Source organism: Tenrec ecaudatus, chromosome 4 (assembly GCF_050624435.1).
Source record: "Tenrec ecaudatus isolate mTenEca1 chromosome 4, mTenEca1.hap1, whole genome shotgun sequence".
Taxonomy (NCBI): Eukaryota; Metazoa; Chordata; class Mammalia; order Afrosoricida; family Tenrecidae; genus Tenrec; species Tenrec ecaudatus.
The window spans coordinates 143,828,600-143,853,274 of NC_134533.1; the positions used below are offsets into that span (position 1 = coordinate 143,828,600).

General features: G+C 39.4%; 1 protein-coding gene across 3 annotated transcripts in view; it reads right to left on the minus strand.

Moving 5' to 3' along the window:
* Window positions 1–23,961, minus strand: part of NCK1 (NCK adaptor protein 1) — a 65,798-nt gene extending 41,837 nt beyond the window's left edge. The window contains exon 1 of one of the 3 annotated variants that reach the window (XM_075546872.1): window positions 23,821–23,961. The gene's annotated coding sequence lies outside the window, so the exon portion shown is untranslated. Of the gene's footprint in view, window positions 1–23,706 lie in introns of all 3 variants that reach the window. The other 2 variants (XM_075546874.1, XM_075546873.1) reach the window with 2 other exon arrangements.
* Between the last annotated feature and the right edge of the window lie 714 nt (window positions 23,962–24,675).

The following is a 24,675-nucleotide window of genomic DNA, read 5'->3' on the forward strand; positions in this document are numbered from 1 at the left end:
ATCTTTTCATTTAAAATTCCTCTTCTAGCAATGTTTTATAATTTCTTAAGTTCGCATCCCTGTGAAAATTTTTCCTAAATATTTTGGTCTCTCAGATGCTATTATAAATTCAAAAGCACTGTGCTTGTCTACTCCACAAGCAACACATAACCACCATTTCCTACAGAATTTCTTCTTTTGTGTTGTATAAGAAGATGAGGGAAGAAGAAAAATGAGGAGCTGATGCCAGGGGCTTAAGTGGAGAGCAAATGTTTTGAGAATGAAGAGGGCAATGAATGTACAAATGTGCTTTACACAATCAATGTATGTATGGATTGTGATAGGAGTTGTATGAGTCCCTAATAAAATGATTTTTTTTAAAAAGACAATAGGACCCATCTTTAAATTAATTCAAAAGGATCTTTTAATAAAACCAAAATAATTCAGATTTTTTTAAAAGGTTGTCTGGATTAATGAATCAGTCCATCCCATATCCTCAATCATGTCCCTTAGAAGAATTCAAATAAATCCTTTCTAACCACCAATACCTACTAGCTTAATAATAATAGCATTTCCTTCCATGTGTACTCTCTATGTTTCAATGTTAACAATCTCTCCTCATTCAGAGCATTTAGTCTTAATTTAAGAACTACAAACACATACAAGTGCACAATGCTTGCTGGCTAGATTTAAAAGTTAAACAAATCATCAAAAGTCTTTTAAGTTGTAATAAACTTACTGTTCTAGAATTCCTGATTATCAGGAGAGAAAAAAAACCTAAATATAATAAAACTTTTTAAAATTAACATACATTTTTTAACTGCCTGGGCTTTATTGTTTATTTTTCTTTTTTGATGAGGTACTCTAGACTGGTAAATACTTAAGTGAGCTCCAAGTGCTGAAATGTAATTTATATAAATTTACATAAGCAATAAGACAATGATTAGTGTAAAAATTACATAATTTTCTAAACATAACAGTTGTTATAAATGATGTAGAACGGAACATATAATGAGGTGAAGAAAACAATTATCATGGTTCTAGTCTTTTTCCATAGCAGTGACAACAAAATTTTAATAAAATGTTTTTAACAATCTTTCCTAAATCATGCCACGCTATTTATTGTTAAATTTTACACAAGTCCAGTCTCAACACTGTAGCCAGGATTATGTGTCCCACAGCTTGTAATTCCCCTAAAAGTCTTTCAACTATTACTTGTGGCCCTCAGAATAAGATTCCTTTATGTAGTCATAGCTCCCATTATGCTTCACTTACGCAATTAAAAACTTTTATACTTTGGCCTATATGCTTTTACACAGGCCCCTACATCATTCAACAAACCACTCTCGCAGGGAGCAGTATCGTCCACTTTGAAAGCCACTGGATTTCAAAGGCTATAAATGTTTACGGAAGAAGCCTCTTCTTTCTCCCAGAGTAGCTGTTGAGTTTGAAACACTAACCCTGCCATTAGCAGCTCAATTCTTAACCCATAGCATCACCAGGACTCCTTCTGATTCTGTAAGACTCAGTACTTTTTCACTTACCCTTGTTGTATGTGCAAGTTTTTAAATTTTTCCTTGGGTATACAGCTAGAAATGGTAACTACAAAATATATTTTTTCTACAAACATACCAAACTGTGAAGCTACTGTGTCCTAACATATCCTCCATCTAGGTCTCTTTATCCATTCCCTAAAGAATTCTGTACTCTTTAATTCACACCAACAATTGGCAGTTGTGGCATCCTCAAAGGATACAAACCCTGTCCCTCTGAAAAGTTCTTTGAGTTTGGGAAGCAAAAAGAAAGAAGTATGGAAGGGGTAAGATCAGGACCTGGGGATACGGTTTCCTAAAGAAATCTCTTAAGATAGCTGTTGCTATCTTTGAAATATGGGTACTTGCACCGTTGCTATGGAAAAACAATTCCTTGGTGCAATTCTAGCCTTTTTCTCACTAATGCAGTTTTCAATTTTCTTAAAACTTCATTATAAAAAAACCCTACGGTCATTCTGGGCCCTTTAACAAAATCTATGAAGAACCCTTTTGGATCTCTTTGTCTTGAATGGAACTTGCTCAGCAGATCTCTTCTGAAGCCATTGTTTTGATTGGACCTCTTTTTTGAAGCTACAATAAGGAAACAGATGTATTACTGAAAACCTGTCAACAGTTGTCTTAATCTGAGTTCTCTAAAGAAGTAAAATCAGAAGTTTATACATGTATATATCACTCAAAAGCAAATTCGATGTCATCAAGTCAATTCTGACTCATAGAGACTCTAAGGTTTACATTCAAGAAAATGGCTCTCACACAGTTGTGGAATCAGACAAGTCCCAAGTCTGTGTATCAGGTGTTAGGCTGGAGGTTTCCCCTGACTCACAAAGGTGCCAGGACTGATGAAGATTGGCAGGAAGATAACAGATACGGAGGGTGAATGAATCTAAGGTTGAATGGTAAAATGTCTTTGACAACTCCCAGGATCATCAGGCAATACAGCAAGCCACTGAATCATGTCCAAAGAGCCAGAAGTCAATAAGCATACCACACAAAAAGTAAAGCAAGTTTTCCATAGTATTCATCTATATTGGATGCGGGGGTACATGTCCAGGAATATTTCCTTTAAACTGAAAGGTTGTTCCTAACAAATGTCATTGTGGAAGTGGTTACATTACGTTAGATCTCATCATATGAGATTAGTAGGTCTTAACACTGCCAAACCTCTGAGAATTCTGGCCCTACCATCTACCTAACAGAGAGACACATTTTGTTTGAAATACACCCATGCCCAAGTAACAATACTTATTCTTTTCTATATTCACATCATTATCATTCAAAATAGCCCCCAAAAGAAAACAGCCTACATATTCAACGCTGGTTAATTGGTTAATGAATATATATACAGTGGTATTTATCTAGAGAAAGCCAAAAAGGAAGAGTACAGTTACAATATCTCAAACTAAAAGATTAGAGAAAATAACTCAAACTTCAGGTAGCAATAATGAAGGACTCAGTAGGCAAATTATGGAATGATATAGGAAGCATCCAAAAGAAGACGGAAGGAACAAAGGAGTCACTATACCAAAAAGAACTGTGGGCATATAGTCATTCCAAGAGACTGAAACGATCAAGAACAAGTCCAAGCTGCATGGAAAACAGTGAAGAAGACTAATTGAAATGTTTCGACAAGTTAATGAGGCACTGAAATTTAAAAGTTAGGTACCTGACCAATCAAATAAAGATATCCATATTTGCGCCCAATCCAAGAAAGGTCACACAGGTGGATAAGGAAGTTAATCAAACAGTATCATTAATATCACATGAAGACAAAATTTTGCTGAAGATCATACAACAATGGTTGAAGCAGTCTTTTCAGGGAGCTGTCAGAAATTCAAGTTAGATTCAGATGAGGACATGGAACAAAGGATATCATTGCTGACATTAGCTGGATCTTTGGTGAAAACAGAGAATATTTAAAAGATGTTTATTCATACAACTTTCTGGTAGTTCTTAAATGCTTCTTCCATCCCCAGCCACCAACATGATCCCAATCCTACCTTACAAATCTGGCTACACCAGAGGATGTACACTGGTACAGATAGGAACTGGAAACACAGGGAATACAGGACAGATGAACCTCAGGACCAGTGGTGAGAGTGGCGATAATGGGAGGGTGGGGGGAAGGTGGAGTAGAAAGGGGGAACTGATTACTAGGACCTACATATAGCCCCCTCCCTGGAGGGGGGGGGGCAACAGAAAAGTGGGTGAAGGATAACACCAGACAGTGTAAGTTATGACAAAATAATAATTTTGAAGTTATCAAGAGTTCATGGGAAGGGGTGGGGAGGGAGGGGAAAAACAAGCTGATACCAAGGGCTCAAGTAGAAAGCAAATGTTTTGAGAATGATGGGAACAAATGTACAAATGTGCTTGACACAATGGATGGATGTATGGATTGTAATAAGAGTTGTACGAGCCCCCAATAAAATGCCTTAAAAAATGTTTATTTGTGATTTATTGACTACACAAAGGCATTCAATGGTATAGACCATAACAAACTAAGGAGAACACTGCAAGAATAGGAATTCAGTACATTTCATTGTGCTCTCGTAAAACCTGTATATGGACAAAGACCAAGAGGCATGGTTTGAAAAGACAGGGAACACTGAATGGTTTAAAACTAGGAAAGGTATACATCAGGGATGTATCTTTTACTACATTTGCCCAACTGGTATACTGAGAGCACATAATCTGAGAAACTAGATTATATGAATGGGGCATTAGGATTAGGTATACAGGGGTACAAAAAAAAAACCAGAATTGTGCTGGGCGGAGCTTTCATAGTACAAACCCCCCACCCCGCCCTTCTTTTTGTGATGGCCAATGAAAATGAACACCTTGAAGCTGTGAGATGTGTTTCCTGTTCGAGGAAAAATGCTGCACAAAATGTTGTGATGTTGAACACAGCTTACAAGGACAGAGCTATAGGTAAAACTCAAGTGTATGAGAGGTCTGCTCATTTCAAAAAAGGTGAACTGTCGATTGATGACAAACCTTGTTCTAGATGTCCATCAACTCCCTGAATGGGCAAAAATGTCAACCTGTAGTGGCATTTAGAGTTTGTTCCACTAGAGGTAAAGCTTTCTATTTAGAGGTTCTGAAAATATTGGCTAACAGTGTGAGACAAAAAAGGCCTGATTTGTGGCAGACAGGGGACTGGTTTTGCCACCATGACAATGCACCTGCTGATGCAGCCATCTCAGGGCGCCAGTTCTTGGCAAAAACAGTATGCCTCTCTTGCCCCGTGAACCTTACCCATCTGACCTTGCTCCTGGAGACTTCTTTCTGTGTCCATGATTACAGAAGGACATGAAAGGACAGCAATTTGATGACTTAGAAAAGGTGAAGAAAAAACTGAGGAAGATATTAGCCATACAAACAGAGGAGTTTGAAAAATGTTTCCACGAATAGAATCACAAATTTGACAAATGTATTAAGTGTAATGGAGAGTAGTATGAAGGTGATGTGGGTGTTTTGTAAAAAAATATATATATATATACATAGCTTGAAGGGGGGCTGGGTTTTTAGGAGGCACAATCTCGAATTAGCCATCTTCAATATGCAATATGCAAACACAACCTTGTTTACAGAAAGAGAGGAAGGCTGAAAGCCCTTGCTGACTAGGATTAAAAACTGCAGCCTTCAGTATGGATTGCAACAAGTCCAATATATGACATCATGATCAACAGAGAAAAGATCGATGTTGTTAAAGATTATATCTGGCTTGGACCCACAAGCAATGCTCATGGAAGCAGAAGCCGAGAAATGAAATATCATAAAGCTGCACAAATCTCTTTAAAGTGATGTTATTTTGAGGAGTAAGGTGAACTTAACCCAAGCCATAGTATTTTCTATCCCCTCACATGCATATGCAAGTTGGTAAAGAATATTGAAAGTACCGTGGACAGTCAGAACAACAAGCAAATCTATTTGGAGAAGTACAGTCACAAACAATGTTCTTTAGAAAGGGACTATGAAGAACTTCATCTCACACATTTTGGACATGTTATTAAGAGAGACCAGTCCCTAGGAAAGAATATTATACTTGATCAAGTTGTGGGTTAACAAAAGCCAAAGGCCTTCCAGGAGATGGACTCCCACAGTGGCTACAAAAATGGGTTTAACTGTAACAACTGTGAGGATGGTGCAAGACTAAGCAGTTTCATTCTGTTGTAGACAGGGCCACAAGGAGTCATAACTGACTCAATGTCACCTAATAAAAACAACATCTACCTATACACTGCAATATTAGTCAGCAATAAAAGGAATTATTGAGAAAGGCTGTAACATGGATAAACCTTGCAAACATTTTGTTAAATGAAAGAAGCCAGTCACAAAAGAGCACATACTGTATGACCATTTATATATTCTAGAATGGGTAAATCTGTATGTAGAGAAAACAAATCAGTGGTTGCCTAGTGCTGGGTTAAGGGGCACATTAAGGGGTAAAGATTAAAAGAGTATGAGGCTTAGGGGGGATGACAAAAACATTCTAAAATTGATTCTGACAATTGCACATTCTGTGAATACACTAAACGTATACATTAAACAAGTGAATTGTACATTACGCAAATTACATTTTAATAAAGCTATTTAAATGACAAGACTCAATGACTAATAAGTGAACATTCGATACAGTCTAAAAAGCTTTCCTATCTATGAATATTCCCCTATTTCAATAGTATTTTAAACTCTATACCCATAAGCTAGTTTAATGATACTATTACAAAATTACCAAATGCCCCATGGAGTTTACTTATATATATCATCTCTCAAAAAAGATGACAATGCTGTCACTAATATGGAACAGGGAAAAAAAATAAACCTTAGATATATTAAAGGATTTTGAACTTACATTTAACCATAAGCCCTAACCTAAGAACAATCTATTCTTATGTTGTAGACCTGTTCAATACTTACTCTTATGAAGAGATGACTAAAGATATGGCAAAGGGTAATGAAGAAATCATTTCTATGAGAAAAAAAATAGCATCTCGAGTCTTAAAAACTTGTCGTAAAACAATGGTCAACAAAGTGAGGTGTCAGCTAAGTCCAGCCCATGTGACTGAAAAACCGTAAATAATAAAATCCAAGATCAGAGAAGGAAACTGTTTTAGAGTTTAAATTCTGCTGGGTTTACAGACGGCTATGGATAACAACGAAAGCCCAAAATCTATTTGCAGAGCCCCACATGGATTAAGTTTTCCTTGAATTCCCTAGAACACTGACCAGGGATGTAAATACCCTTCCTCTTAGACAAGAGTACAGTGGAAACACATTAATGCAGATACAGTTAGGTTAAGATTTAGTAGCCCCGTCTACAACAGAATGAAACTGCTTTTAAATCTTTTCTGATTTCCCTTTTGACCCATTTTAAATTTTTTCTAGTATTTATTATTTCCCGTGAAATATTTCTTTTAGGATGAGATTTTTCTGTGAATTATTTTGTTGTTGCTGCTTAGGGGTTGTTGGCATGATTTTCTTTACATGAAATTCAGGAAAGGTAAATTTAGAGAGACAATTAGATTAATAGTTTCTTAGGGTTATGGAAGGGGAGGTTGGGGAGCTTATAATAATGAGTTAAAAAGTGAAGAGAATGTTCCAAAATGGATTATAATGATTACACAACTCTTTTAAAATATACTTAAACCACTGAATGCATGGTTTGTTAACTATATCAATAAAACCTTTAAAACAAAAAGACTTGGTAATTAAACGAAAATGTAAAATGTACAGCAATGACTAAAGAATATTATTTGCTGTTGGTAAGAATTCATTCCTATTCCCCTTGTTTGCAGAATTCTTCTACCTGTATTACTAAAATTCAAAAATAATAATTCTGATAGTCATCAAACTTTCTCAATTACCAGGGAAGCACTAAAATATCTTCCCAGAATTCAGGACTTTCTAAAAATAAAGGAGGGTAATTTTTGAAGTATGTTTAACAATAAAGCACATTTGGCTTTAACTATTCTCTCAGCTAGCCAGAGGTACTCACCCTCTGACCATTATCATCAGTATAACATGTTCGTTAAGGGCCTCTGAGTCGGCTGTGTCTCATGGCAACCCCATACACCAAGAGTTTGGACTATTGTGATTTATTCAGTTTTCACAATTACTGATGTTCTTTTTTTTTTCTTCCTCCCTCCCTCATAGATCCACTCAGGTTGGAAGGAACCTCCCTCTCCTACTTCCCACAGCTGCTCCACGGGTCCCGCCAGCTGCTTGTTTGGGCTGCTTCTTGGGCATTTTAGGTGGGTCTAGACAGGAGGATTCCCACATGCCGGACTGACAGCCAACCTGGTGGTTTGTTTTCCTGGTAGTTATGGGCACTGTTAGTAGAGATGAGGGTGTCACAGAAAGAGGGAAGGACTGGAAATGGAAAAAAAGCACAATATTGACATTGCTACTCAATTCAAGCTCACATTTTCAAGTTTCCTGAGTACAGAATTACTGATGTTCTAATGCAGATCTCCAGGTGTCTTTTTCCTATGTCTTAGTCTGAAAGCATCTGGTTAAGCAATACACACACTACCCCAAAGACATTGGTGGTTGTGCATTAAGTGCATTCGCCAGGATTAACCACGCCTCCACATGAAAGATACCTACCACTGACCTGCTCCCAAACAAAAAGATCATTCAAGTTTAAAAAGATCAGAATGCAAAGCTATGCGAGAGTTCCCTCTTTTCCTTGTGTTAATGATTTTCTTATTTATTACAAGATGGAATCATGTGGTACCTATAGTCAAACTGTGATGTCTCAATGTAAGACTGATAAATAATATTCAGTAACAAGAAAACTGAGTGCTCAGAGAACTTTGTTTCAACTTGATAATCATATTATGTTAGTTTAAATATGCCCTTATTTCATATTAATGTTAAAAAGGAATGTACTTAATTTGAATTATTTAAAAATATACTGCTTTTCAAAGGCTATCCTGTATTATAAATGCTGTCAGAATAAGATTCAGCAGAAAGATATAATGAAGAAGTATAACCAGAAAGGGGTGAAGGGAGACAGCAGTTGGTGTAAGCCATGAAAAAAATAATTTATTTTACTCAAGGGTTTATAAGAGGGAAAATGAGTTGATATCAAGCACTCAAGTATAAAGAAAATGTTGTGAAAATGATGGCAAAATATGTACATTTGTGCTGACACAATGAATGGATGTATGGATTGTGATAAGAGCTATAAGATCCCACAATAAAATGATTTTTTTTTTAAAGTATAACGAGAACAGACGAACTATCATTGTACTGTTAATATTTTAGATTAGAAAACTCCTACTAAAAACATTTCAAAACTAACTCATGAATGTTATCTCTATGTAGGCATTTAGTATAATTGAAACTTAACTGTAACGTTAAAAAAAAAATTTCTTGACAAGTGTTGCCATCACAAGCACCGTAGCCTTTCCTCCCTTACAAACTCCTTAACCACAATGCCTAGACATATTCTCTCACTGTATTAGTTCCCTTTAGAAATGCTTATTGGGCACTTAGCAAACAGAGCAAGTAAGTTAAACCTATTTAATAAATACAGAATACTCTATAACATCCTTTTGAGGTACATGATCAATATAGCTATTTTATAACTGAGGAAACTAAGATTTTTCAAAAGTTCAAGTAACTTGTCCAAGGTCATAACTAGTATGGTGCAGTGAAGTACTTGATATGGTCCTAGCTACAGTCTTTCTAATTCCTAACAAATGACAGTTACCACTATGCAAATGTGAGATGTTTGTGGCCCACAAGCAGGGTTAGATAGGAGCCCTGGTGGACTAGTATGTTACACACTGCACTATTACAGTCAGCAGTTCAAAAACACCACCTGTTCCAAGGGAGAAAGATGAGACATTCTGCTCTTGTAACGATTTAGTCTCAAAATCTCACATGGAGAGTTCTACTCTGTTCTACAGGGTCACTACGAGTTAGAATCCACTTGATGGCAGTAAGTTTCAGTTCGAAAGGAATTAGACAGCTTGCAAATAATGTTATTAAGCTACATGGGTGGAAGCATGCAAATAACATGTATGAAAGACTGTAATGGGAATTGTTGTTTTGCCATCCTCTTAGGCTTAAAATGTGTCAATCAAGAAGCAAAAAAAGGTTTATCACTACCATCGAGAAGAGCAAGAAGTGGACGGTAGCCAATATCACTGAACTGGACATCCTTGATTTGTAGACAAAAAGGTATGACACCAGAAGTAGCAAAGAATTCAGAGCAACAGAGCCAGCAGACCAAGAGGAAACAATATAGTGGGCTTCCATGCGCACAGAACAAGCAAGTTGAGTGTCACAGGGCAGAAGGCTTATTGGTGGAATGGAGTGCCTCCCAGAAACTTAATCAGGGGAGCGAGGCTTGCCAACCCACAGAGCTAAAGTTTGTCTGAGGTTTAATATAAAAATGGAGTGTGTGCCTTTGGGTGACATTCATCAGCACAGTTAAGAGCTCTGTAACACTTATGCAAGCAAGTCAGAGGTCAAGGGTCCATGTGAGTGCAATACTGGTACGGCTTGCCTCACTGAAGAACTACATCCTGGCCATTTCTGATCTTGTACTGCCCATAACAGACCTCATTAATTGGGAGAAAGTTAAGTTCTGTGTGACTATTGCAATGAATTATCAAACCCTACAGAAAAATAGAAAGTAACAACACTTTGTTGGAGGGACAGTTGGTATCAGAATTGAGTAGAGGGTGGAGGAAGGCATATCTGATTCATGTTTTTACAGTGCTGATAGTGATTATCCTTCTCCCTCCTTATATAGAGATCAGACACAACCCTCACACTATTTTTACAGCTAGCAAGTGAAGGAGTCAATCCTTAACTAGCTTCAAAAGCTATATTCCCCTTTTCTAACTTTTAGTAGAAAATTTCAAAAATGCATTAAAGAACATGAATCAATCCACTAAAATCCAATAATCACCATTCATAAGTCATCTATTTTGTCTACATTCCCCCCTTACTCTGGCTCCCCTGAATTATTTTGAAACAAAACAGTTCTCATTTATAAATAATTTAGTGGACATCTCTAAATGATAGGAATTCAGAGGTTTCTAAAAGGACTCCAAGCTTTACTTCCCTGTTTTTAACATCTTCATCATGCTACAGTCTCTCACAGTCAAGACCTACATGGTACATGCTGGCCTCAAACTACGATAAGAATTTCAGAACCTACAAATGTATAGACAAGGTACAGCCACATTAGAGACAACCACACTAACCACCCCTCTTGCATGAAACATTTTTCAGCTTATTTCTTGAACATTACATCATGTTAGTACTCCTCTCTTTAATAGCTTTCCCTTAAATAACCTGTTCTTAAAATTTACCTTCTGATAACTGATTACTTTCTTTTTTAACAGTGTCACCTTCGGTCTCCGGACTCCCAAATCAACCAGTCCAATCCACAAGCTATGAGGATGGCATAGGATTGGAAAACACTTCATTTCTCATTCCACTGTGCATACAGTCACCATAAATCAGGGGCAACTTAAAGGTAACCATTTCCTTTCTCTCAGATTCTCAAGACAAACACGAATTGGTTTTGATTTTTTTCCTTAGAAATGTATTTTGTCATCTTCTTCTGTTCCACTGCCACTGACTCCACTAAAAACCACACCCTCAGCAATCCACCTAAATTAGTACAGAAAATCTTAGTTATGTGGAGACTTCAAAAAGTTGATGAAAAATTAATTTAAAGCCTTCTTGTATTAAATGCTTCAGCCTTTGCATTTCAATATATTTTATGTAATATTCATTTATTTATACATCGTATTTATTAAATAACTAGTGTGCACACTATGCAATGGCTAAGTGCTGAGGAAAAGACATTACTTTTCCAGTATAGGAAACAGGTTAGCAAACAGATAAAAACTGTAAGTGAATTATGAGGGGGTACTGAAAAAAAAATGGAATATTTCCCCAAAAAGCTATGCATTTAATTTTTTTTACAAAACAACCTGGTCACCTTTAAAGTATTCCCCATTACACTTAATACATTTGTCAAATAGTGACTCCACTCTTGGAAACATCTTTCAAACTCCTGTTTGGATGGCTGACAGCACCTTCCTCACTTTTTCTTCACCTCTTCTAAGTCATCAAACTACTGTCCTTTTATATCCCTCTTCATTCAAAGAAATAAAAAATGTTGTAAGGAGCAAGGTCAAGTGAGTTAGGTTCATGGGGCAGGAGAGGCATGTTTTTTGCCACAAACTGGCACACTGAAATGGCTGCGTGAGCAGGTGCATTGTCCTGGTGGCAAAACCAGTCTCTTATCTGCCACAATCAGGCCTTTTTTGTCTCACACTGTTAAACAATATTTGCAGGATAGAGATAGCTTGATTAACAGCTTGACCTCGTGGAAAAAACTCCAAATGCACTAAGATCTGTTGGGGAAGTTGAACGGGTTTGTCATTAATCGAAATTTTGCCTTTTTTGAAATAAGCAAACCACTCACACTTGAGTTTTTCCCATAGCTCTGTTCTTGTAAGCTGTGTTCAACCATCACAACAGTTTCTGCAGCATTTTTACCAAGCAGGAAACAAAATATCACAGCCACTTGCTGGTCTCTTAAATTGGCTATCACAGAGAATGAGGTTAGAGAGAACCTGCTTTTACAAAAAATTCACTGTGACCAGAGAACCTTCCAGGTGGGTGCACTGGGTGCACTAACTCAGAGTGACTTGCTCAATACTTGCCTAGAGAAAATACGCATACTACAAAAGCTCCACTCAGCTGAACTTTTTTCCAGGTACCCCCTCGTGGGCACCTGTGGGAAATGCTATGGGGGGGGGGGGGAGTCCCAGCAGCCTATGGAGTCCACAAGGTCAGCAGTTCAAAACTACCAGCTGTTCCACAGGATTTAAGATGAGGCTTTCTACTGTAAAGATTTAGTCTCAGAAACCGACAGGGCCAGTTCTACTCTGTCTCATAAGGTCACTATGAGTTGGAATCATCTCAATGGCATGAGTTCAAGTGTTTTTGAGTCTGGTGAATGCAGTAAAAGACATAAATCCAATGAGAAGACATCTTTATAGTTAGATTAAGGTGCCCTGCTGGCATAGTGGATTAAGCAGTGGATTGCCAAGCACAAGGATCAAATCCACCAGTAATCAATCCATGGAAGAAAGAGGGGGCTGTCTGCTCCCACAAAGATTTGCAGTCTTGGAAATCTTATGGAAAAGCTGTACTCTACCCTATGGAGTCACTATGAATCAGAATCAACTTACAGGCAGTAAGTGGCTTAGTTAGGTTAGTCTACAGGGATTAAATTTAAGCTGAGACTTGAAGGATGAAAAGGAGGTAGCCATGCAATAATTTATAGTAGAGCATTCCATGCAAAGTTGGTTCTATTGTAATGTACTGTCAAGTTGGTTCTGGCTCACAGTGACTCCCTGTACAACAGAAAATACTGCTCAGTCCTGTATCATCCTCACAAATGTTACTCTGTTTGAGTCCATCATTACAGCCATTGCCTGTCTCAATCTATTACATTGAGGATTATACTCTTTTTGTGTACCTTTTCCTTTACCAAATCTCATGTCCTTCTCTAGTGACTGGTCCCCCTCCTGATAACATGTTCAAAGTACATGAGATACAGTCCTTGCTTTTAAGGAATATTTCAGCTGTACTTCTAAGACATATTCATTCTTCTGGAAGCCCATGATAGTCATTATTCTTTGCTGTATTAGGTTGGGTTCTCCAGAAAAGCAAAACCACTGACACTTGTATGTCTTGTATATAAACAAAGATTTATAGAAAGAAATGGCTTCCACGGTTGGAGAAATAGGTAAAACCAATCTAGTTCAAGTCAGGCTTCTCATTACTCATGAAAGCTGAAGAACAGGAATCAGCACGATGATGAAGCAGATACAGCAGGGGGAATACACTAGTGGCTGCAGACGCCCAAAGTGAAAGGAATGAATTTGCCACCAGCAGCCGTCTGACAGCTCCTGGGATGAGCAGGAAATGCAGCAGATCGAGGAGGAACCAAACCCAAGATCCAGCTCTAGCAGGGGCACAGTCACTGGCAAAAGAGGATTCCACCTGTTCAGTCTCTCTCTCTCAATCTCTCTTGCAAAAATGCTGATCAAATCAAGGTGGTGTCATCAATTGACAGGTTGAGCTCTGGCCCTAGCCTTATCCAGGAGTGTCTGGCTGACATAATCCCTAACCATCCTATTTGCCAAGGCCATAATTTAACTTCAATTACTCTCCAATTTTTTTGTATTCTTTGCCTCGCTTTCACACGTATATGAGGCGATTGAGAATACCATGGCTTGGACCAGGCACACCTTAGACCACAAAGATACAAATGTGCTCTTAACACATTAAATAGGTCTTTTGTGGGAGTTTGGCATATTATGGGAAATGACACAATCTATTGTAGCTAGGAAATAATGAGGAAAGTGGCGTATGCTGAGTTTGAAACAAAAATTGGGTGAGATCATGAAGGAGTTTGGGTTTTAATCTATATGTGATAAGCAGTCATTAAAGGGAATGTTCTGGCTAGTGCTCATTAGTACCTGCATTCTCCTCTGTGTCTGTAGCATGGTACTATATTTCCCAGCCTTCTGTAGTTAAGTGAAATCAAGTAAGTCAGTTCTTGCCAAAAGAATGTGCAAAAATATGTCAATTACCCTGATCATAAAAATGTTCTTCCAAACACTGCCCCTTTAAAAACCACCACAAAAGCTATAAGCTGAGGATGGTGTTGACATCTAAAAACAGAAGAGCCCGAGTCCCTGAGTGAATGCATGAAAGAGATTACCTTCCCAACATATATGTAGACTGAACATGAGAAAATATAAACTTTCATCATGTCAAGCTGCCTAGATCTGCTATATATTAGTAACCCTACGAGGACTAATACGGAATCTTAAACATGTTTCTCTAGTTGCTGTATGAAGAATGAGTTATAAGTGAAAAATAATGGCAGCCTGGATTTGAGTAGTGTGGTATTTCTACATAGAGAAAAGAAGAATTCAAGATACAATTTGGAAGCAGAGACAGGACTTTGCTGATGGAGTAGAGGGGGTGAGAGCTAGGAATCAATCAGGCATGGCACCTGGCGTTTAGCTCCTGGATGGACAGCACTGTCATTGTAATGACAAGACTGAGGAATGAAGAAATGTAGGTGTGGTTTAAGAAATCAAGACTTTACTGTGGTAAGTTCAACATACTTAAGAAATATCCATGTGGTCATATCAACGGAACACCTCAATACAGGTAGCATATTGTATATTCCAAAGGGTCACAACACTACGCCCTATCCCCGTCTTACATGCTATTTTTTTTTACATGCTCTTTTTACAATGTAATTTAGACCCTACTCGGCTTCACACTAGTAAGAAAGTCAATGCCCTGCCCTTTAATGTATTACTATGACAAAAATGAAGCTATGTGACTTCCAAGACTATGTTTGGAACTTTAGTGATACCTGTTCTTGGAGCTGAACTACCATGCTGTGAGGAAGCCCAAGCATTTCATACAGAGCTCTGCATGGAAAAGAACAAAGCATGATGTCCTTTTTCAGGTACTGGTCTCTCCTGGTAAGGTGTCCTAAGTGCTTAAGATAAAGAGACATTGTGTTTTTCTTGACTATCCATAGTACTTCCCATAATCTCTGTCAACAATGTAATTCAATGGATCAGCTCATCTTCAGTCTTCCTTACTCACTGCCCAACTTTCACCTGCAACTAAGGATACTGAAAGGATACCATCCTGACGGACACTTTACCTTGATTTTAAATCACACAGTATTCTCTTGTTCTTTTTGAATGACTGCCTCTTGGTCTATAATGCTCCACATGAGCACTATTATGTTCGTAATTCCCATTCTTCTCACTGTTACCCATAGTTTGTTATGATCTATACCAGGGGCAGGGAACCTTTTTTCTACAAGTGCCAAGTGGATATTTATAACATCATTTGTAGGCCATATTGTTCTAATATCTAATTAACTCACTTCTGATGTGATGGCTGGAACTGCTTCTCTTTGGTGAGATGTGTGATGTTAGCTGATTTGTGGGCTAACGATTCCCCAAGCCTGGATATACACGTATGCTTTGCACAGCCATTAAATCAAGTAAGCATTTTTCGGCCATTCTCTGCTTTCTGCCAAGATCCATCTGAATGTCAGCAATGGCACACCTGGTTTCAAATCCGGCTCTGAATCCAGCTTGAATTCATATATACTGCTGCAACCATTGTTAAATGATCTTCAGCAAAATTTTGCTTGCATGTTATATAATGATAAAGTTCAATAATTTCAACATTATGCAGGGTCACCTTTCTTTAGAAAGGATACAAATATGGATCTCTTCCAAGTGAATAGTGTGGTAGCTATATTAGAAACTTCTTGACCTAAATTAGTGCTTCCAGTGCTTCATCAGCTTGTTGAAACACCTCAACTGGTATAGTCTGTCAATTCCTAGAACCTTATCAAATCACTTCAGTGCAGCTTGGACGTCTCTTCAGTTACCATTGGTTGCTGATCACAAGCTACCTCTTGAAATGGTTACATATCAACCAGTTATTTTGGGGACCGTGACTCTGGGTATCCTCCCATCTTCTTTTTTATTTTTTAAATAAAACATCTTATTGGGGTTCAAACAACTCATCACAATCCATACATACATCAATTGTGTAAAGCTCATTTGTACATTTGTTGCCCTCATCATTCTCAAAACAGTTGCTCTCCACTTAAGCCCTTGGCATCAACTCATTTTTCCCCCTCCCTCCCTGCTCCCCCTCCCTCATGAACCCATGATAATTTATAAATTATTATTTTGTCATATCTTGCTGTCTGATGTCTCCCTTCACCACTTTTCTGCTGTCTATCCCTCAGAAAGGAGGTTATATGTAGATCCCTGTAATGGGTTCCCCCTTTCCACCCAACCCTCTCTCCACCCTTCCAGTATCACTGCTCTCACCACTGGTCCTGAAGGGATCGTCAGCCCTGGATACCCTGTGTTTCCAGTTCCTATGTGTACCAGTGTACATCCTCTGGTCTAGCCGGATTTGGGATGGGGTGGGGGGAGGAAGCATTTAGGAACTAGAGGAAAGTTGTATGTTTCATTATTGCTACACTGCACCCTGATCGTCGCATCTCCTCCCAATGACCCTTCTGTAAGGGGATGTCCAGTTGCCTACAGATGGGCTTTGGTTCCCCATTCCACACACACCCTCGTTCACAGTAATATTATGTTTTGTTCTTTGATGTCTGATACCTGATCCCTTCAATACCTCGTGATCACACAGGCTGGTGTGCTTCATCCATGTGGTCTTTGTTGCTTCTGAGCTAGATGAACGCTTGTTTACCTTCAAGCCTTTAAGACCCCAGATGCTATATCTTTTGATAGCCAGGCACCATCAGCTTTCTTCACCACATTTGCTTATGCACCTACTTGTCTTCAGCAATTGTGTCACGAAGGTGAGCAACCTGGAAGGACAGTTTAATAGAACAAAGTATTCTTGCATTGAGGGAGTACTTGAGTAGAGGCCCAATGTTCATCATGAAAGAATAAAAAATCATATTGTAAACGTGGGTGAGTGCAAAGTGGAGACTCAGAGCCCAATGGTAGCCAACCATACACCCCTTACTGAAGGGTTGCGGGGAGGAGATGAACCAGGCAGGGTGCAGAGTAGCAAAGATGAAACATATAACGTTCCTCTAGTTCTTAAATGCTTCCTCCTCCCCACTATCATGATCCCAATTCTACCTTACAAATCTGGCTAGACCAGAGGAAGTACATAGGCACAGATAGCAACTGGAAACACAGGGAGTCCAGGACAGATGACTCCTTCAGGACCAATGGTGAGAGTGGCGATGCCTGGAGGGTGGAGAGAATGTGGGGTAGAAAGGGGGAACTGATTACAAGAATCTACGTATAGCCTCCTCCCTGGGGGAGGGACAGCAGAGAAGAAGGCGGGGGGAGACATCGGACAGCGTAACATATGACAAAATAATAATAATTTATGAATGATGAAGGGTTCATGAGAGGGGGGAGTGGGGAGGGAGGGGGGAAATGAGCAGCAGATATTAAGGGCTCAAGTAGAAGGCAAATGTTTTGAGAATGATGATGGCAACAAATGTACATATGTTCTTGACACAATGGATGGATGTATGGATTGTGATAAGAATTGTACGAGCCCCCAATAAAATGATTTTTTTTAAATTAATGAATCCAAGGCAAGGCCCACTGTTTAAAAAAAAAAAAAAGTAAATTTGAGCAGCTACACTAGACCGATGACAGCAAGTTAAAAAAACCTTGCACTTTTAATCTTGTATTGAAAATGTGGCTTTTATATGAATGCTGTATATTATATATAAAATACAAAACATTGCTTATGCTATTGATAAGGCTTCTAGTTAAAAGGCTATTAGTAACTAAGTTCCTAAAGAGTTGAAAGTTTTATGTTAATTTGGTGTGTGTGTGTGTGTGTGTGTGTGTGTGTGTGTGTGTGTGTGTGTGTGTCTGGGGAGGGGAAGGTCTGTACCCCCAACAGGTCCACTACCATAAAAGATACCGTCCTGCAGAGACCATGAGAGAACCTTTGAGGAGCTGGAAATGTTCCGTTTCTTGTAGGAAATGGATTCATGATGTCTAACCTTCTAAGGAGTCCTAAAGTAGTGTAATAAACTAACTTAAAAACCCTAAGAATGGATTTTGCGGGGGCAAGAAGATTGCCAGGCCTTTCTCCCGAAGTGCATGTGAGTAGACCTTGACCTCCGAATTCTGAGTTAGCTTATTGGACTACATATGGATCCCCATTAGTATACAAAGATTCAACAGCAAATGTTGGTTGTTTTTTTTCTGGACTCAATGTGAACATTCAGAGATTTAAATGCATTTTAAAATGTGTAAACTTTGCAATAAAAAAGTTTTAAGGATACAGTATAAGCAAGCTTTAAAAATAAATTAATAATATTTTCCATTATTTGGATTTCAAAATAGGGTATAAAGAGGGGGCAGGGGATCATGCTTTATAAGCAAAGATCTTTATTTTAGAGATATTTACAATAGCAGGGAGAAAGGATGGCGAGAATAACATTTTTAAATGAGTCCCAGGCTAACCCTCAAATTCTCTTCTTTGAGGGAAATTATGGGTTTTTCAATTACTCAAAGTCAAGCCTAACACTAATCTAAAGAAGCCATGTGCCTAGGCAAAAGAAAAAAGCTCCAAAGACAATCTATAATATGATGAGAGAAAAAAAGTATTAAGAAATAGGGCTACAAATAGCTAAAAGCCAAATCATACCAGGCTGTATAGACAAGAAATTAAAAGAAACAGGATAATACAAATAAATGATGTATTAGTACAGAATTATAAAGTAAAGGGTTGTACAATATTCTTATTTTCCAAAACAAAATTTTTAAATGTTACTATTCAAAATGTGGACCATCAAAGAACTTGGTTTGGTTTTTATCTGTGGTTTCCTAGAAATAACTTTTGGAATTACCAATCAAAAGTGAGTGTCTTTATATATAAATGTACAAGGGGCCATACAAAGGCCTCACCTAGGGGTAACTTTAGAAAGGAGGGGAGCATGAAACAATTAATCACATATATTCATAAATATGCAAGACCCTGATCATTGACTAGGCAGGTTGTCAGTAATGGCCTGGGACTCAAATATTCCCTAGAGCCTGTATAAAGTACGAGAATCCTGGGTCTCTGGAGATAGGAAGGAAACCCCATTAAAAGATCCTCTCCCAACCTCACCTGTGCATTTCTGTGTATTTGCTCTCTGATGAATTAAAAACAGCCCTTTCCCATGAGGTGGAGAGTTGAATGAGACTTAAAGAGTATGAGAGCCCTGTTAGCACAGTGATTAAGCACTCAAATGCTAACCAAAAAGTCAAGGTTGAAACCCACCAGCTGCTCCTTGAGAGAAATACAATGGCAGTCGGCTCCCATTAATATTACAGCATTAGAAACCCCAAGGGGTAGTTCCACACTGTTCTAGCAGGTCACAAGTTTAAATTGACTTAAAGGCAATTGGTTTGAGTTTTAAGGGAGTTGTGGGGTCAGTCAGTGTGGAGATCAGTAAGTCACATGAACTCCCCAATTTAAAAGGCATCTTCATCCCTGAGGTGAGAGAGAGGGCTGAACAGAACACAGGGTTATGGGATGACTGGGAGGGGAAGCTAAGATATTCTTGGACGGGGTAGAGTCAAACTGTTTGTACAACACAGAAAAACATACAGTACCTCAGAGTGATCAAGCATTTTTAAGGTGATTTTTCCAATGCTTTCTTAAATGAAAAAATCCTGACAATACTTTCAAAGTATATTAAACGCTTTGTTATATCCACTAATTGAACTGTTCTGCACATCAAAAAATTGAAAATAAATGCTGAAAATTTAGGCTGGTTCTTAAAAAATAGTAGAACTTTGTAGATGCATCCATTCTTGGAAAAAATACCTTTAAATGCGTACACATTCTCACTTCTTGTTTTACTCAATCTGTATGAACAAAAGCAGAAATCATTCATACCAATCCAGCAAAGCTTAAGGCAAGCTTAAAGTAAGCTTTCAGGTATCTGGAACAAATTGTTCATTTACTGATCATTTTAATTAAGTAAATAAAAATTTTCAAAAAGTAAATGAAAAATTATTTCCAAAAAGCCATGGAATTTTCAATCACCTATTACACCCGTGAAAGTTGGATAAAAAATAACGAAAACCAAAGAACTGATCTAATTGCGGTTGGTCCAGATGATCTAAAGTACCATGGACTTGCCACAAGATCAAATAAATCTGTTCTTAGAAGTGAGGATGATGAGATTTGTCTCATGTACTCTGGACATATAATCAGGAGAGACCAGAACCAGGAAAAGAACATCGTGCTTGGAATGTAGGGGAGCAATGAAAAAGAGGAAGACCCTCAATAAAAGGATTGATACAGTAGCTGCTACCCTGGGCTCAAGCACAGTATTTGTGAGGATGGTACAGGACCGGGCAGTGTTTCCATTCCACTGGACCTAGAGTTGCTGTGAGTCAGAACCCACTCAACAGTATCCAATGACAGCAGCCACCCAGTTCAGACCAAAGGAGTAAGCATTCCACTAAGACTATTCCACCTGGTTACCTCTCTGTTTTTCCTGTCTTCCATCATTCACAGCTTCCTACAAACTTGTAAGAAAAATGCCAAGGCAACCCTCTCTTACATTTCCTAACAGAAACTTGTGAAAAACTGTGAAGAACCAACTACATAAAAGCTCTCCAATTCCCCAAAATGGCATAAATTACTTTCAAAATGTTTTGCTCAATAACTATATGAACCACTGGTTTTGAAAATGGAAAAGATAAAGAACAACTACACACAGTATGACTATTTTACACTCAAAAGGAGAAAAAGCACCTTTAGCTAAGGCCATTCTATTTTGTTAGTCACTTGGCCAACCCTCCCAGTTCATCTGTCGGCTTCACACCTATTTCCAAGGCCTCCAGGACTCTCTCCACAAAAGCTTCAAACAAACTGAATGTCAACAGCAAACCTTGTAAGATTCACTTTACAATGGATCCAAAGAGCCCAGCTGTTGAAATGACAAATAACTAATCAATACTGCCAATATGTCAAACAAGCACTAAAAGAGAGAATGCAAGTCATAAAGGCACCCTTATATTCAAGAAGTTTTTAACCTGTAAGGCATAAATACACAAAATGTGAAGAAATGTGAGACAAATCATTAAAAATGACAGATGAGAAGTCCTATGATTTCATAAAGAGTACACAGAACTTGAAATAAGATACCATTTTATTTCAGTCTAAATAATTTTGTATATTGTTTCCTTTATCTATCAAAGGTTTCATCTACATCTCTTTCAGCAATGGTCTTAATGTCTTAATGATACTCTAAGTTCACATGAGGTTGAAATTCAAGAGAATCATAAAACAGTAGTTGTGAGTTCAAGAAATGCAACAACATGCAAGACAGAAAGCTCTGGAAGGCTGCACTGGAACACCGAAAAAAGAACTTACTATTTCACTTCATGTGTTACTTGAATAACTTAAGGGGAACTTTTTTTTTAATGTGGCTATGTATAGACAAAGTCTCAACAGATAGGCTGTGAAAATAGAAAACTAGAGTCACAAAAGGAGACTGGTTTGGTTGAGGTTAGTTCCCATACAAGTATTATCATTTAAAAAAAAATCAGCTTAGACTAGTTAAGTCAGTCCCAAGGTTAGGAATTCTGAATTATGTAGGTTACTGAGAACTACTGCTGGTTTCTGAGACATCAGGGATGTTTTCAAAGTTGTTTTTTATTTTGTTTTTAAGATTATGACAGCAGGCTAGACAAACTGTGGTGAGAGAAAAGGCTTAAATAAACCCAATTAAAAGTTAATAGTTCAGAGATAAAAAGTAAAATATATCAGGAATGAAAAGTAACTGAATTTTTTTAAAAACTGACAAAAATTGGTCAAAGGTAAATTATGTGGACAGAGAAAATCAAAGATGAAACCAAGGTTTGTGCCTATGTAACTGAAAGCATGATGTCACCCAAAGAAAACATCAGGGTTTGAAATTAGTTTTCAAGAGAAAACTGTTCTGTTTTCAAACCAGTTGATTTGATGTGCGGAGCATACAGATGGAATTGTTGCTTTATTTAAATGATCTTTAAATATCACTTGTGACCCTATCAGTTGTCCTCCTAGTATTTATGAACTTGTTGGGCACAGGAATTTCAAGAGTTTCCTTCTACTAAATATCATTTCATTTTCTGGTGTTGCTAGAAGAAAACATTTGGTATCTCTCCATAACAGGAAGGTAAATTGTACAAAGGAAGAACTATGATACAAAAAACTGTGAACTACATTTGTATTTATTAAGTCTTCTTCACAAGTGATTTATAACAATAATCACATCAAATCCACCTTGAGCTTTGGCAGAAAGTTCATAAAGGTGAAAAGTAAAAATAAGAAGAAACCTAGGGGCATGTCATTTAATGTCTAATAAAACCTTCCACGTGAGCTTCAGGTTTTACATGGACCAGGAAAGGACTGGGAAGATCTGAACTAAAAAAGCAGAACAATTTAAAATTCAATACAGGATCAGGCACAGAAAGGACAGGAGCGCTTTGTGATAATGATATTCCAGCCATTTCCTACACAGTGTTCCCAGAGAGGAGTAGAAGGGGGGAAATAAATCCTAGCGTTTGTGGTCAAGACGAAATGAAATTACTGATGATCAACCAGGGAATATTTATTTGAGTTAAGTTATGCGGCAATACCTATATAAAAACAAGCCGTTATTAACAATTACCCCCCAAATGGTTTTTCTTAGATTTCCCCCATTTAAACTACGACTTCACAGGTGGCTAACAAATTATTAATAAATGGCTTTTCCTAATTTTTCAAAGCAAGGTTTTAAAAATGACTCTCTTGCAACAGTTATACTTTAAACTTCTTTACTCCTTACCAAAGATAATGCTAGAAAATTCTCAAACTCACGTCATTCTTTCCTTTAACTCCTATGGCTTCTTGCCTAAATAAATGAGTAGAATGGTTGTTGTAAGGTGACCTCAGTCCATCAGTTCTGCTTTAATCGAGCGCTTACGTCTGGGTTCTCAGCTCCCAAACAAAACCCAGCTTCCAGAGCTTCTAACGGCGAATTCAACTTTTATGGAGGCACATTATGGAAGGCTACAAAACCAAGCTATCGAGACCGTTTTTTAACGGAGCATATTACAACTGAACTCTAAAGCTTACAGCCCGAGCAACCGCAAACCAAATCTAAAGCAGATCCAAACGATTTTTTTCATCCACATTACCGGAGGACCAAGAAAACGTCTGGGGGAGGGGCAGAGGGCGCGTCCAGAAAGATGTCCACCCTCCGCCCGAGACGCGGCTCCCGGCCCTTCGCGCGGGCTGCAGGGGGGGCCCGGTTCCCTTCACCTGGCAAGCCCCCCTTCCCGGCCTCGGGTTACACACAGGGCAGGCAACAGGGCTTTCTGGAAGGGAAACAGAAGCTAGCGCGCTGCACACCCCACCACCCGGCCGCGCAGGCCAGCCAGCCGGGCACTCCCTCGGGTGCGAAGCCACGGGCCGGTCGACGGAGCCTAGCAGCCAGGCCGCAGGGAGCTGCGCTGAGGGGCCGCGCGCGCCCAGCGCAAACGCCCGGCCAGGCCTAGCGGCCTCCCCGCCCCCTCCGGCACCGCACCTCTCCGGGCCGGCAGACGGCGCCCCCGGGGCTAACTTCGCCCGGCGAGAGGAAGCGAGGGGATTAACAAACTGGGTGGACCGGCAGGACGAGTCTGCTTGTGCATCTGTCTACCTGCCAACAAGGCCGCCTCTCCTTCCCTCTGCCAGGCCTGGCGGCTCCAGCGCACCTGAGGACAGTACCGGGACGACGCCGCGGCCGCCGGGATGGCCGTTACGGCACGAGGCCTGCGCGCCACCGCCGCGTAGCTCTCGGGAGAGGGGCGGGGCGGGGCGGGGCGGAGCGCGCTGCCGGGGGGCGGGCTGGAGGACGAGCGGGAAGCGCTGATTGGGCCCAAGGACGTGGGCGGTGCCACGCGGACAGGAAGCCCGCTCCCGGACCAAGATGATAGGCTAAATTGCCCCTTCTCTGTCGCGGCCGCGGCCGGTGCGGCGCTGGGATTGGGCAGAGTTACCTGTCAATCAAGCCCCATGCTGGGTGTGGAACGAGCTGAAGCTGAGTTGCCAGACATTCGGAACCTACCTAACTGACCTTTTTGGCTTTGCCCCCGAGTTCATTCAGCGTTTCTCCTCAGCGCTGCGGGAACGACCCCACAGCAAAAATTACGGCCTCCCGAGTTCAGACTCCAACGCTCTGGAAGCTCCCTTATGGATTCTGTCTCTGAAGAGGATCTTGCCAGCTGAAGGAAGGTTCTGAGGGACTAAAAACGACAGATAAACCCAAAGGCCAGGAAATGGAGGCCTAGGAGGAAAAAATGTAGGCCACAGGCTTACGTTTGAGCCATAAACCGGGGCTTGCAAGGACCTTCGAAGTGTCCTGATGCGAAGGCAGCTTCCTATGTCGCCACTCGTCTTGCTGTGGAAGAGATTTATAGTGTTGGAAAACCCCTGGGGACAGTTCCACACTGACTCGATAAGGGTCCCGGGTGTGGGAGTAGTTCTGAACCAAGTTACTGCCACAGTGCTCCAC